Consider the following 14,191-nt stretch of genomic DNA (forward strand, 5'->3'; position numbering starts at 1 on the left):
ATTCTAGATTTTCACTGGTGTATTGCTTTCTTTAATAAGAAGTGCTGTATGTTGTCTCGAGTCCTTGTTTCCTGAGACTAGTATGACCTGCCCCCCCCTAGTTCAGATGCTGGGTACGCCCTTGGATTGAGAGCCGCCTCTAAGTGTCGCGCGTATTCTGTAGCAGGCTGTACGTGTCTGTTTAATAGGCGAGGGGGGGATTGGCACCATTGGCTAACGCCGCAATCGGCGAGCGGTTGAGCAAGGCCTCCAACGACGAACTTCCCGTCACATCGGCCGGGGCTCCCCCTCCCTTCCTCCCTCCCCTACTCCTCCTCACTCAACCCTCCCCCCTCCACCATTCACCTCGCTCCGCGCCCGCCAGAGGGAAAATCCCACCGCCCCGTGGAGCGGCTGCTAGTCTGTCTCACGTTGCAGCAAAACGCCGCCGGGAGGCCCGCAGCTGAAGCACTCTCCTGCCACACACCGCGGCCGCATCAAGGACGCCCCGAGAGCCGGCCAGCCGTCTATCACTCTCTCGCTCACTTCCCCCCCACCCACACGACTCGGTAAGTACCACGGTGGGAAATTTGTGGGGAACGAAAAAAAAATTATTGTCAGGAAACAGCTGTCTTGTTGGAGATTGCATGAACTCGTTCCCCGCTCCACATTTGACGTTCGACCAGCACTGGACCTCCCATCTAATGTCAAATTGTTCAACGGTACAGATGACATGGTAACTGGGCGAAATTGAGCGAACGTTGGCAATCGTGTGTTAGAGGAAGTACGAGGCGTGTTTTTTAAGTAACTACAGTTTTGAAATTATAAAAAGACCTGCTAAGATATCTCGATAATTTTATTTTTACATGAAAGCCACTACCTTAATCTACTTTTCTACATAATTTCCGTCAATACTGATGCACTTGTCGTAACGTTGTACCAGTTTTTGAATGTTGCTGTTGTGGTCTTCAGTACTGAGACTGGTTCGATGCAGCTCTCCATGCTACTCTATCCTGTGCAAGCTGTTTCATCTCCCAGTACTTACAGCAACCTACGTCCTTCTGAATTTGCTTACTGCATTCATCTCTTGCTCTACGATTTTCGCCCTCCACTCTTCCCTCTAATACTCAATTGGTGATCCCTTGATGCCTCAGAACATGTCCTACCAACCGATCCCTTCTTCTAGTCAAGTTGTGCCACAAACTCCTCTTCTCCCCAATTCTATTCGATGCCTCCTCATTAGTTATGTGATCTACCCACCTAATCTTCAGCATCCTTCTGCAGCACCACATTTCGAAAGCTTCTATTCTCTTCTTCTCCAAACTATTTATCGTCCATGTTTCACTTCCATACATAGCTACACTCCATACAAATACTTTCAGAAACGACTTCCTGACACTTAAATCTATACTCGATGTTAACAAATTTCTCTTCTTCAGAAACGCTTTCCTTGCCATTGCCAGTCTACATTTAATATCCTCTCTACTTCGACCGTCATCAGTTATTTTGCTCCCCAAATAGCAAATCTCCTTTACTACTTTAAGCATCTCATTTCCTTATCTAATTCCCGCAGCATCACCCGATTTAATTCGACTACATTCCATTATCGTCGTTTTGCTTTTGTTGATGTTTATCTTATATCCTCCTTTCAAGACAACTGTACATTCCGTTCAACTGCTCTTCCAAGTCCTTTGCTGTCTCTGACAGAATTACAATGTCATCGGCGAACCTCAAAGTTTTTATTTCTTCTCCATGGATTTTAATTCCTACTCCGAATTTTTCTTTTGTTTCCTTTACTGCTTGCTCAATATACAGATTGAATAACATAGGGTATAGGCTACAACCCTGTCTCACTCCCTTCCCAACCACTGCATCCCTTTCATGCCCCTCGCCTCTTATAACTGCCGTCTGGTTTCTGTACAAATTGTAAATAGCCTTTCACTCCCTGTATTTTACCCCTGCCACCTTTAGAATTTGAAAGAGAGTATTCCAGTCAACATGGCCAAAAGCTTTCTCTAAGTCTACAAATGCTAGAAACGTTGGTTTGCCTTTCCTTAATCTATTTTCTAAGATAAGTCGTAGGGTCAGTATTGCCTCATGTTTTCCAACATTTCGACGGAATCCAAACTCATCTTCCCCGAGGTCGGCTTCTACTAGTTTTTCCATTCGTCTGTAAAGAATTCGCGTTAGTATTTTGCAGCAGTGACTTATTAAACTGATAGTTCGGTAATTTTCACATCTGTCAAGACCTGCCTTCTTTGGGATTGGAATTACTATATTCTTCTTGAAGTCTGAGGGTATTTCGCCTGTCTCATACATCTTGCTCACCAGATGGTAGAGTTTTGTCAGGACTGGCTCTCCCAAGGCTGTCAGTAATTCTATTGGAATATTTTCTACTCCCGGGGCCTTGTTTCGACTCAGGTCTTTGAATACCCTCCTCATAGAAGTCTGCCGCCTGACTTGTTGACCACTGCATCACCACTGTTTTGACTTCGTCATCGTCTCGAAGACGCTGACCGCCCGGGTGTTTCTTCAAGTGCAGGAACAGGTAGTCACTGGTTGCAAGATCGGGGCTGTACGGAGGATGATCTAGAGTTTCCCATCGAAAAGACGTGATTCGCCACATGTGGACGGGCATTCTCTTACAGCAAAACGATGCCCTTGGTCAACTTCCATGGACTGTTGTTTTGATTCTGGTGTGGCGTAGGCCACCCATGTTTCATCGCCCGTAACAATTTGGCTTAAGAAATCATCACCGTCGTTGTGGTACCGCTCAAGGAAAGTCAATGCACTGTCTAAACGTTTGGTTTTGCGCACATCCGTCAACATTTTCGGTACTCAACGCGCGCACAATTTTCGGTAGTTCAAGTGCTCCGCCACAATGCCATACAAAACACTACGAGAAACATTAGGAAAGTCATCCCGCAAGGAGGAAATCGTAAAGCGTCTGTTTTCTCTCACCTTATTGTCCACTTCCTGCACCAAATTTTCATTAACGACCGAAGGACGCCCATTCCGTCATTCATCGTGCACATTTGTGTGGCCATCTTTAAATGCTCTCACCCACTTTCTTCCATTCCATGACTCATAATGTTTTCTGCGTAAACTGCACAGATCTCACGATGAATATCGATCACTTTTTGGCCTTTAGCTCCAAGAAATCTTATAAGAGCCCGTACTTCACAGTTGGTGGGACTCACGATTATTGGAGGCATCTTAAACACTCAGTACACAACGTAAACAAGGAAGAATCAGACTGTAATGGCGTCTGTGCGTAGATTAAGGTACAGGCTTTCATGTGAAAGTAAAATTATTGAGATATCTTAACACGTCTTTTTTTTAATTTCATAACGGTATTTACTTAAGAAACACGCCTCCTACTATAATTAGGATTTTAAAAAAATACCACCTGGACTTCATTTCTTATTTTGTTCATTTTATTTATTTCTTCGAGTCCTCAGTCTTGTGACTGGTTTGATGTGGCCGCCATGAAATTCGCTTCTGCACCAACCTCTTCATCTCAGAGAAGCAACTGCACTCTACATGCTCAGTTATCTGCTGGATGAAATCCCAGTCTCTGTCTTCCTCTACAGTTTTTGCCCTCTACAGCTGTCTCTAGTACGAGAGTGGTTTGAAAAGTTCTCAGAACGTGTAATGTCTCTTGCAGCGGTCTCTCCGCGATATTTACAGAAATTTATTAAATTATATAGCTCAGTACATATTTCGAAATATCTCTTCTTATCTTACCGATTCCTAAACTTTAATATACGATGATTACCAAAGCAAAGTAGTTTCAAGCCCTATTATTCCTTGGGGCGTGCCTTTACTCCATGAACTCTTTTTGTAGGCACTTAAGTGTGACTTGCGCAGTATCCATGTACACTACGTTATCAAAGTATCGTGACACACAAAAAACATACGCTTTTCATATTAGGTGCATTGTCCTGCCATCTAGTGCCAGGTACTCCATATCAGCGACCTCAGTAATCATTAGACGTCGGGAGAGAGCAGAATGGGGCGCTCCGCGGAACTCACGGACTTGGAACGTGGTCAGGTGATTGGGTGTCACTTGTGTCATACGACTGCACGCGAGATTTCCACACTGCTAAACATCCCTAGGTCCACTGTTCCCGTTGTGATAGTGAAGTGGAAACGTGAAGGGACACGTACAGCACAAAAGCGTACAGGCCGACCTCGTCTGTTGACTGACAGAGACCACCGACAGTTGAAGAGGGTTGTAATGTGTAATAGGCTGACATCTATCCAGACCATGACACAGGAATTGCAGACTGCATCAGGATCCACTGCAAGTACTATGACAGATAGGGCGGAGGTGAGAAAACTCGGATTTCGTGGTCGAGTGGCTGTTCGTAAGCCACACATCACGCCGGTAAATGGCAAGCGACGCCTCGCTTGGTGTAGGGAGCGTAAACATTGTACACATGAACAGTGGGAAAACGTTGTGTGGAGTGAAGAATCACGGTACACAATGTGGCGATCCGATGGCAGGGTGTGGGTATGGCGAATGCACGGTGAAAGTCATCTGCCAACAGTAAAATTCGGAGGCGGTGGTGTTATGGTGTGGTCGTGTTTTCCTTGGAGAGGGCTTGCACCCCTTGTTGTTTTGCGTGGCACTATCACAGCACAAGCCTACATTGATGTTTTAAGCACCTTCTTGCTCCCCACTGTTGAAGAACAATTGGGGGATGGCGATCTTTGAACACGATCGAACACCTGTTCATAATTCACGGCCTGTGGCGGAGTGGTTACACGACAGTAACATCCCTGTAATGGACTGGCCTGCACAGAGTCCTGACCTGAATCCTATAGAACACTTCTGGGATGTTTTGGAACGCCGACTTCGTGCCAGGCCTCACCGATCGACATCGATACCTCTCCTCAGTGCAGCACTCCGTGAAGAATGGGCTGCCATTCCCCAAGAAACCTTCCAGCACCTGATTGAACTTATGCTTGCGAGAGTGGAAGCTGTCGTCAAGGCTAAGGGTGGGCCAACACCATATTGAATTCCAGTAATACCGATGGAGGGTACCACGAACTTGTAAGTCATTTTCAGCCAGGTGTCCGGATACTTTTGACCACATAGCGTAGATGCAGATGTAGAGTGGATTCGTTCGAGACACACCTCTGGTCTTATGGTCTGGGGTGCGATAATCCGGAACTCTCGTTTACCTTTGGTTTTTCTGTAGAGGGCGCAAACGAGCGCTCGCTACGTGCAGAAAGTTGCTGGAGCTGTTCTTTTGCCATCCTTTCAAAACGGAGGTGGTTTGTTGTTCCAAAAGGATAATGCTCAAGCACACACTGCCCAAGAAAGTGAACGTGCTGTGTAGAGATGGGCAAACTCGTTCATCCTTGGGAACTAGTTCACTGCTGGTCGTTCTTTTTTGGGAACCGTTCATTTGCGCTTAGTATATGAAAAACTGAAAACTAGTAGTGTAGGTGACTGAAGGATGGAGGGCACCAAGAGGGTACATTTGCCTCCCCACTGGAGTAGAGAGGTTTTATTCATTACAGAATTCTTACACACTTTTAGAAATAATTTCTGTGATTCTGCAGAACCTCTCGCTTAGCCAACTGTAGCGTTGTGAGGCTCATTGCAGGGAAATAATATAGGGTGGCGCACGGAAAACCGGCCCCGAGTACAGACTGCTCGCCAATTACGGACGATGGGTTGCGCGTTACAAGCAGATACAACAAACAGACAAACATGTAATAATTAGGTAGTGAAGAAATAACAAGCTAATGCAAGCAACAATTGCGAAACAATCGATGACGATGTTTAGAGAGCTGGAGTAGAGAACATGAAAATCTCACGCGACGCGTATGGGTTATAGCTCAAGCAGTCTTGTAACCTGTTGGTGGCTGCTTCCGAACTTAATAGACCACAAGTGTCTTGTATAAAATTCTTCGTTTCCACATCCACTACATAGCTATGCCTCGTTGTAAATAATAATCGTTTAGACCCTATATATACTTCACGTTGTCTCAAAGTTCGTGGGCGAAGTAGAGACTTTATGGAAGCATAAAATAAAATGTGGTTTTCTCATCATACTTGCGTCACATGCTTAGTAAAAATTAGGTTTTTATGTCGCATTATTAAAGTTAATGCAGAAATAATAATAATAATGAAGTTCGCAGTAATAAAGTTTTTGTTTCAAAGCTCCTTCTGAACAAATGTTTTTGAGATAATAAGTCAATATGATTTTATGGCAATCTACGTCTTTTCAATTGGAGAGGCACCACTTTTCCTACTGAGCCAGAATGACCCACAACCCAAGTTCTTTTTTTTTTTTTTTTCCAAAGAAACCAAACTAGCAGGTAATGCAAATTGGAAACAACCAAACTTAAAAAATAATTAGAGCCTTCCTAAATGTAATGGTTTGTATATCAAAGAGACACGAAAATCGTTTTATATGAATTTTCTTACACTAAATCTAAGGAAATTATTGAAAGATGCTAAATCAAGTCGATGAAACCAAAAAAATTATGAATAACAAAAAAAAAGAAAACTTGCCTAGTTATAAGTATGTCTTCTGCTGGTCATCGATATAATGAACTGAGTTGATATGCCCTATTGTTACCTGAAAAGACGTACCTATTACATACGACGTACTTTTTATGTAATTTACCTAACTATAAAATACTTTTTGATTACCGGTCGTGGATGCTGAATAGCCAGAACCAAGTGCAAGAACAGTTTGGAGCACATTTAAAATTGGCGAGCGCAGTGAACGAAACGAACTACTGGACACTGAACTAACTGGAAGCAGTGGGCAGTGGAACCGAGACAGGCGGTCATGCGAAGAACGACGAGTGCGGCCGAGGGAGGCCGAGACTGAGACGAGCACGCGACCCAGGCTGGAACGAGAACTGCCCAAGTGACTGCCGCGACAGAAGTGAACTACGAACCGATCGTTCCTCGTCCTTGGAACTATAAGTAGACTGCCGCGACCGAAGTGAACTATGAACCAATTGTTCCTCATTCCCAGGAACTATAAGTGGACCGCCGCGACTGAAGTGAACTATGAACCGATCGTTCCTCGTTCCCCGGGAACTATAACTAGACTGCCACAACCAAAGTGAACTATGAACTGATCGTTCCTCGGTCCCAGGAACTATAAGTAGACCGCCGCGACCAAAGTGAACTATGAACCAATCGTTCCTCGTTCCCGGGAACTATAGGTAGACTGCCGCGACCGAAGTGAACTATGAACCAATCTTTTCTCGTTCCCAGGAACTATAAGTAGACCGCCGCGACCGAAGTGAACTATGAAGTGATCGTTCCTCATTCCCAGGAACTATAAGTAGACTGCCATGACCGAAGTGAACCATGAACTGATCGTTCCTCATTCCCAGGAACTATAAGTAGACCGCCACAACCATAAGGAGACTGCCGCGACCAAAGTGAACTATGAACCGATCGTTCCTCGTTCCTGGGAACTATAAGCAGACCGCTGCGACTGAAGTGAACTATGAACCGATCGTTCCTCGTTCCCGGGAACTATAAGTAGACTGCCGCGACTGAAGTGAACTATGAACCAATTGTTTCTCATTCCCAGGAACTATAAGTAGACTGCCGTGACTGAACTATGGACCGATCATTCCTCGTTCCCGGGAACTATAGGTAGACTGCCGCAACCGAAGTGAACTATGAACCGATCATTTCTCGTTCTGGGAACTATAAGTAGACTGCCATGAGTGAAGTGAACTATGAACTGATCGTTCCTCATTCCCAGGAACTATAAGTAGACCGCCACAACCATCAGGACACTGCCGCGACCGAAGTGAACTACGAATCGATCGTTCCTCGTTCCTGGGAACTATAAGTAGACTGCCGCGACCGAAGTGAACTATGAACCAATTGTTTCTCATTCCCAGGAACTATAAGTAGACTGCCGTGACCGAACTATGGACCGATCATTCATCGTTCCCGGGAACTATAGGTAGACTGCCGCAACCGAAGTGAACTATGAACCGATCATTTCTCGTTCTGGGAACTATAAGTAGACTGCCATGAGTGAAGTGAACTATGAACTGATCGTTCCTCATTCCCAGGAACTATAAGTAGACCGCCACAACCATCAGGACACTGCCGCGACCGAAGTGAACTACGAATCGATCGTTCCTCGTTCCTGGGAACTATAAGTAGACTGCCGCGACCGAAGTGAACTATGAACCAATTGTTTCTCATTCCCAGGAACTATAAGTAGACTGCCGTGACCGAACTATGGACCGATCATTCATCGTTCCCGGGAACTATAGGTAGACTGCCGCAACCGAAGTGAACTATGAACCGATCATTTCTCGTTCTGGGAACTATAAGTAGACTGCCATGAGTGAAGTGAACTATGAACTGATCGTTCCTCATTCCCAGGAACTATAAGTAGACCGCCACAACCATCTGGACACTGCCGCGACCGAAGTGAACTATGAATCGATCGTTCCTCGTTCCTGGGAACTATAAGTAGACTGCCGCGACCGAAGTGAACTATGAACCAATTGTTTCTCATTCCCAGGAACTATAAGTAGACTGCCGTGACCGAACTATGGACCGATCATTCCTCGTTCCCGGGAACTATAGGTAGACTGCCGCAACCGAAGTGAACTATGAACCGATCATTTCTCGTTCTGGGAACTATAAGTAGACTGCCATGAGTGAAGTGAACTATGAACTGATCGTTCCTCATTCCCAGGAACTATAAGTAGACCGCCACAACCATAAGGAGACTGCCGCGACCGAAGTGAACTATGAACCAATTATTTCTCGTTCCCAGGAACTATAAGTAGACCGCCACGACCGAAGTGAACTATGAATCGATCGTTCCTCGTTCCCAGGAACTATAAGTAGGCTGCCATGACCGAAGTGAACTATGAACTGATCGTTCCTCATTCCCAGGAACTATAAGTAGACCGCCACAACCATCAGGACACTGCCGTGACCGAAGTGAACTATGAATCGATCGTTCCTCGTTCCTGGGAACTATAAGTAGACCGCTGTGACTGAATTGAACTATGAACCAATCATTTCTCCTTCCCGGGAACTATAACTTGACTGCCGCAACCAAAGTGAACTATGAACTGATCATTCCTCATTCCCAGGAACTATAAGTAGACCGCTGCGACTGAAGTGAACTATGAACCGATCGTTCCTCATTCCCAGGAACTATAAGTAGACTGCAACGACTGAAGTGACCTATTCAACGATCGTTCCTCGTTCCCAGGAACTATAAGTAGGCTGCCACGACTGAAGTGAACTATGAACCTATCATTCCTCGTTCCCGGGAGCTGTAAGTAGCCCCTGCGACTGAAGTGAACTATGAACCGATCTTTCCTCATTCCCGGGAACTATAAGTTGACCGTCGCGACCGAAGTGAACTATGAATCGATCGTTTCTCGTTCCCGGAAACTATAAGTAGACCGTCGCGACCGAAGTGAACTATTAACCGATCGTTCCTCGTTCCTGGGAACTATAAGTAGACCGCCGCGACCGAAGTCAACTATGAACCGTTCGTTCCTTGGGATTCGTTCCTCGGTCCTTTCGTTCAGCTTGGTGAACCGTTCCTTTGCACCAGTTCGTTCGCGAACTACCCATCTCTAGTGCTGTGCAAGATGCACAGCAGCTTCCCTGGCCAGTACGATCTCTGGACTTGTCACCTGCCAAGCACGTGTGGCATACGATGGGACGAGAAGTGTCTTGTGTCAATCGTCAAGCGACAACTCTTATAGGAGTACGCAAACACGTCGAACATGCGTGGCGTAACGTATCCCAGGACAGTATTCCCCGCCTACACGATCGACATGATGGCAGAGCCTCCATTGCCACCCATGGAGACGATACCCGAAACCTCAGAACCGCTTGTGCTATTGATCTGTAAATGTTATCATTTCACGAAATCCACATGGGCCGGCCGCAGTGACCGAGCGGTTCTAGGCGCTTCAGTCCAGAACCGCGCTGCTGCTACGGTCACATGTTCGAATCCTGCTTCGGGCATTGTTGTGTGTGATCTCCTTAGGTTAGTTAGGTTTAAGTTGTTCTAACAGGGAGCGAAAGGCTATTTACAATTTGTACAGAAACTAGATGGCAGTTATTAGAGTCGAGGGACATGAAAGGAAAGCAGTGGTTGGGAAGGGAGTGAGACAGGGTTGTAGCCTATCCCCAATGTTATTCAATCTGTATATTGAGCAAGCAATAAAGGAAACAAAAGAAAAATTCGGAGTAGAAATTAAATTCCATGGAGAAGAAATAAAAACTTTGAGGTTCGCTGATGACATTGTAATTCTGTCAGAGACAGCAGAGGACTTGGAAGAGCAGTTGAACGGAATGGACAGTGTCTTGAAAGGAGGCTATAAGATGAACATCACAAAAGCAAAACGAGGGTAATGGAATTAAGTCGAATTAAGTCGGGTGATGCTCAGGGAATTAGATTAGGAAATGAGACACTTAAAGTAGTAAAGGACTGATGATGGTCGAAGTAGAGAGGATATAAAATGTAGACTGGCAATGGCAAAGAAAACTTTTCTGAAATAGAGAAATATGTTAACATCGAGTATTGATTTAAGTGTGAGGAAGACGTTTCTGAAAGTATTTCTATGGAGTGTAGCCATGTATGGAAGTGAAACATGGATGATAAATAGTTTGGACAAGAAGAGAATAGAAGCTTTCGAAATGTGGTGCTATAGAAGAATGCTGAAGATTAGATGGGTAGATCGCATAACTAATGAGGAGGTATTGAATAGAATTGGGGAGAAGAGGAGCTTTTGGCACAACTTGACAAGAAGAAGGGATCGGTTGGTAGGACATGTTCTGAGACATCGAGGGATCACCAGTTTAGTATTGGAGGGCAGCGTGGTGGGTAAAAATCGAAGAGGGAGACCAAGAGAAGAATACACTAAGCAGATTCAGAAGGATGTAGGTTGCAGTAGGTACTGGGAGATGAAGATCTTGTATAGGATAGAGTAGCATGGAGAGCTGCATCAAACCAGTCTCAGGACTGAAGACCACAACAACAACAACAACAACAACAAGTCTAGGGGACTGATGACCTCAGATGTTAAGTCCGATAGTGCTCAGAGCCATTTGTAATCCACAAGAACCGTTGCAACAATAAAGCTTAAGTAATCTGGCAGCCTCTAAAAGTGTGTACCAATTATTTATCCGGCAGTGTATTTTCTTTATGTGGTCATTGAACTTCGCGTCGAAACTCCGACGTATTTTACGGAAGTCACTGTTGGCAGTAGTGTAGCCGTTTGAAACGTAGCTCAACTTATTTACACGTGTTTTACTGCAAATACTAGATACGGGTGAACGGATTAGTTAGTTAGACACACACCAGAAAACTCTTAGTTTTATAAAATATCCCATGTGTAAAACAGCTCATACGTCTCATTCCTTTACAAACCTGTTAAATATTTGACGTCAACCACGTACAAAGTCTGTTTAAAAAATCTCGGAACTCTGTCCACAAAATTTTTCTACGCTAGCCTTTTACGAGGGTAAGTCAATTATTATCCGGAAAGCAGTTATAAAATTTTATTCGAATCAAGTAGGAAACTTAGAAGAACATCATTTTTCGACATAGTCTCCTTGCGTTTTGACGCAGTTGGTCCATCATTGTACAGGCTTCTTGATGCCCTCATAAAGGAAGGTTCTCGGTTGAGCTGCGAGCCAGGAATGCGCCGCTTCTTTCACTGCTTCGTCCGAGGCAAATCGACGGCCCCTTAATGCCTGTTTGACTGGATCAAAGAAGTGATATTCAGAAGAGGCAAGATCGGGACTACACGGAGGATGATCCAGTACTTCAAATTTGAGTTTCTGGAGCGTTTCAGCAGTGTGGGCAGCAGTATGCGGACGGGCATTGTCGTGCAACAGCACAACTCCTTCTGACAGCAATCCTCGGCGTTTGCTTCGAACTGGAGCCTTCAGCCTGGCAGTAAGCATCTAACTGTAGCGTACACTGTTTACTGCTGTGCCCCTTTCCCCATAATGTTCCAGTACTGGACATTGTGCGTCCCAAAAAACCGTAAGCATCAGTTTTCCAGCGGACGGTTGGGTCTTAAACTTTTTCTTGCACGGCGAATTTGGATGTTTCCAGTCCATACTCTGCCGTTTACTCTCCGGCTCTTAATGATGGATCCTCGTTTCGTCACCAGTAATAACCCTGTCTAAAAAGTTGTCACCTTCGTTACCACAGCAATCCAATTTTTTTTTTTTTTTTTTTTTTTTTTTTTTTTTTTTTTTTTTTTTTTTTTTTTGCAGATGTCCCAGGGCGTTTGTTTATGCAACTGTGTGAGTTGTTTTGGGACCCATCTTGCACAATCTTTATGTAAACCACGTCCGTTGTGGGTGATTTCGTAGGCAGAACCGTGACTAATTTGCAGACGATGTGCCACTATCGCCTGTCTAAGAGAATCATTTCACGTGAACGCTCTATGGTTTCTTCATTTGTGGAGGTAAACGGTCGTGTAGGTTGCAGATTCCTGGACTTGCGCCAATGGGTGGTTGGGTTTCGGGTTTCGTTGAATAGGTCAGGTGTAACTATACGCAGGAGGCGGCTACGGGTAGCAGGGGCTGTGTGGCGGGGACTGCGCGGTTTTTTAGGTTAGAGGGTCTCGGGAAAATACAAGAAGGGCTTCAGCCACAATGGGTGCAGGCTGAACACAGCAAGAACGTAGATGCAGGTACCATTAGGATAACAGTTGTAAATTGTCGTAGCTGTGTTGGGAAAGTAGCAGAGCTCCAAGCGCTAATAGACAGCACTGATGCTCAAATAGTTACAGGCACTTGAAGCTCGCTAAAGCTGTGTTCCGAAAGCATAAGCTAAACAAGGTTGGCGGTGGCGTGTTTGTTGCTGTCAGAAGTAGTTTAACTTGTTGCGAAATTGAAGTAGATACTTCCTGTGAGTTAGTATGGGCAGAGGTCATTGTTGGCAACCGCAATAGAATAATAATTGGATCCTTTTACCGACCTCTCAATTCAGATGATACAGTTGCAGAAAGGTTCAATGAAAACTTGAGTTTGATTTCAAACACGTACCCGACTCATACGATAATAGTTGGTGGTGTCTTTAATGTACCCTCGATATGTTGGCGAAAATACATATTCAAATCCGGAGGTACGCATAAAACATCATCCGAAATTGTGCTAAACGCATTCTCTGAAAATTATTTCGAGTAGTTAGTTCGTGAACCCACGCGAATAGTAAACGGTTGTGAAAACACACGTAACCTCGTAGCAACAAATAATCCTGAGCTATTAACGAGCATCAAAACCGATTCAGGGATTAGTGAACACAGGACTGTCGTAGCGAGATTCAATATTGCAATCCCCAAATCCTCGAAAAAATAAGCGAAAAATATACCTATTCAAAAAAGCAGATAAAAATTCACTTGACGCCTTCATGAGAGGCAATCTCCACTCATTCCAGATTAATAATATAAGTGTAGACCAGATGTGGCTTAAATTCAAAGAAATTGACAGTAGAGATTCGCGATGGATACTATTGTAGGCTTTTTTCTTTTAAATCGACAAACGTGATCACTAGTTTCTTGTCCCTGACCCTATGAGCCAGCCGGTGTGGGTGAGCGGTTCCAGGCGCTACAGTCTGTAACCGCGCGACCGCTACGGTCGCAGGTGCGAATCCTTCCTCGGGCATGGATGTGTGTGATGTTCTTACGTTAGTTAGGCTTAAGTTGTTCTAAGTCCTAGGGGACTGATGACCTCAGAAGTTAAGTCCAATAGTGCTCAGAGCCATTTGAACCATTTCATAACTGTCTATTGACACACAGCCAACATGGGTTTAGAAAACATCGTTCTTGTGAAATACAACTAGCCCTTTATTCACATGAAGTGTTGAGTGCTATTGACAAGGGATTTCAGATCGATTCCCTATTTCTGGATTTCCGGAAGGCTTTTGACGCTGTATCACACAAGCAGCTTGTTGGGAAATCGCGTGCTTATGGAATATAGTCTCAGTTATGTGACTGGATTTGTGATTTCCTGTCAGAGAGGTCACAGTTCGTGGTAATTGACGGAAAGTCACCGAGTAAAACACAAGTGACTTCTGGCGTTTCCCAAGGGAGTGTTATAGGTCCTTAGCTGTTCCTTATCTATATAAACGATTTGGGAGACAATCTGAACAGTCGTCTTAGGCTGTCTGCAGATGACGCTGTCGTTTATCGACTAGTGAAGTCATCA

The 14,191-nt window shown here is 44.8% G+C and overlaps 1 protein-coding gene across 1 annotated transcript in view; it reads left to right on the top strand.

The window, feature by feature from the left end:
- The first annotated feature begins 389 nt into the window (after positions 1–389).
- Positions 390–14,191, top strand: part of LOC124720284 (immunoglobulin domain-containing protein oig-4-like) — a 52,760-nt gene continuing 38,958 nt past the window's right edge. The window contains exon 1 of the mRNA XM_047245595.1: positions 390–548. The gene's annotated coding sequence lies outside the window, so the exon portion shown is untranslated. The remainder of the gene's footprint in view (positions 549–14,191) is intronic.

The sequence above is a fragment of the Schistocerca piceifrons genome, chromosome 11 (genome assembly GCF_021461385.2).
Source record: "Schistocerca piceifrons isolate TAMUIC-IGC-003096 chromosome 11, iqSchPice1.1, whole genome shotgun sequence".
Lineage (NCBI taxonomy): Eukaryota > Metazoa > Arthropoda > Insecta > Orthoptera > Acrididae > Schistocerca > Schistocerca piceifrons.